General features: G+C 42.0%; 1 pseudogene; it reads right to left on the reverse strand.

The window, feature by feature from the left end:
* Positions 1-383: 383 nt before the first annotated feature.
* LOC104285839 overlaps positions 384-2,056 on the reverse strand; it is a 12,099-nt pseudogene continuing 10,426 nt past the window's right edge.

Raw genomic sequence — 2,056 nt, forward strand, 5'->3', positions numbered from 1 at the left:
TCAATCTTGTTTTCTCCAGACTAAAAAGACCCAAGTCCCTCAGCCTTTCCTCATAAGAAATATGTTCCAGTCCCCTAATCATCTTTGTAGCCCTTTGCTATACCCTCTCCAGCAGTTCCCTGTCCTTGAACTGGGGACCCCAGAACTGGACACAATATAGATGTGGTCTCACCAGGGCAATTTCTAAAAAAAAAAATACTGGTAATACTGTGCATGGTGCAAATTTTCCAGGACTCCAACTCTTTTTGAGCAGCAGTTAGAAGAAAACTTGTTGGTTGAATACTGATATCAAAATACAGATTTAAATAATTTACTCTCAAAAACATTCATATTTATAGACTCTTACAGAAAATAAACAATTCATCCGATTATCAGCTATGTCCTCAGTTTTTCCAGTTCCAAGGTATACACCGGTCTCCATCCTGCAGCACAGAGTAGAAATGTGAAATGCAAAGGTGCATGAGTTGTCGGTATGGCAATGATTCTTCTAGCACTCGCGTAAAACAATATATCGCCTGTGCACTGAAAACACTGGGTTCCTTATACAGCCAATACAAAGAAAAACTTTCAGTGGAAGTATCGATTAGCTCTTTTTCTGTAATCATCACCTCTTCCTTCCTTTTCAGATTCTCTCTTGCTTCCTGTGCTTTGGCAAAATAAACCGTTGAAGGGTTGCTGGATCACAGATTGTTGGGATGGTAAACTGTCTGAATTCATGTAAGTTTAGTGTATATCTGTTGCTTTCCAGAATCATTTGCAAGCCTCACAGACTGCAAGAATGAAAAGGTAGTCTACTGTCATTTAATTTATTATAGAAAGAGTCCAGAGTCTCTTAGTACTCTTCTAGAGGCAACATAGGTTGCAGTTCTTCAATATATATTACTTGTATGCCCCCCAGAAGCTGGCTTTTCTGATCTTCCAAGAACAACAGCCTTTTTTGAAGTTTATAATAATTTGGCAATCTCTCAAAAATGTTGGTCCAGGGATGGTGAACACCCATGGTCCCCAGCATTATTTGGCCTGCTGCACTTGTACCTGAATGGTCTGTAAATACCACTTTGCGTCCTTTAACATTTTTTAATACTTCAGGTCTCCATTGGACTAAGCAACCCAGACTGTGTAGTTAGCTACAGTAGTGAGCAATACCTCAGCTTCTCTGCCACCTGGTATTTGAGAGCTGGAGTTGATGACAAAGTTCAAATTTTAAATATTCTAGTTCTTTTCTAAGTGGCAAACTCTTTTCCAGCTTTTTTACTGCACTTGCTTCATTATCATCTAGTCAGGACATTAAAGTTGTTTCCACTCTCTGGGTTTGTTCTAGCTCCTCCTCAGGATCCTTGAGACCAGTAAAAGAATAATAAATCTTACCCCATTTGATAGGTCTGTTCAGAGTGCTTTTTGCTTCCTTGTGGGGCTGAGAGTTCACATTCAAAATTTGAATATGCTCCATAGAAATATTGCAGGAGCTGAGAATATCTAATAAGGTGCTTAGGAGATCCCCAGTACGTAATGAAAAACTGACTGCTTGAAACTCTGAAGCACTGAAGGATTCTTGAACATTAGAAGAGTTTGGTTCGTTTTCTCTTACGTAAAAAAGTAAGCTGAATTGGCTTAAAGGAGCGAAATCCTAGTTTCCGTAGATTCTCCAAGTAGCCATTTAACCTCTTCAGAGGGTTTTCATTTACTTCCCTCTCTTGTGGATGCTGGCCAAAGAAATCGGATGCACAGTGTCCTGGTTCCGGCAGGGATGGGGTTAATCTCCCCAGGAGCCGGCAGGGGGCAGGTATTCCATACCATGTGATCCATGCCCGAGCTATAAGAGGAGCTAGCCGGGGCGAGGACAGCAGTTGCCACTTGGGGGTGGGCTGCAGCAGTGCGGGTCTGGTCGGTGCTCTTCGCGGCGGTACTGTAATCGCGTTTTCATCTTTTCTTTTGCTGTTCTGTTAAATTACATTCTTTTAACCCACGAGTTTTGCCCTGACGATTTCTTTTTCCACGACTGTGGGAGTTGTGCGAGCGGCTGCGTGGTTCTTTGTTGCTGGCTGAGGCCAAACCA

This window comes from Charadrius vociferus, unplaced genomic scaffold, assembly GCF_000708025.1.
Source record: "Charadrius vociferus isolate BGI_N301 unplaced genomic scaffold, ASM70802v2 scaffold44, whole genome shotgun sequence".
NCBI classification, from domain to species: Eukaryota; Metazoa; Chordata; class Aves; order Charadriiformes; family Charadriidae; genus Charadrius; species Charadrius vociferus.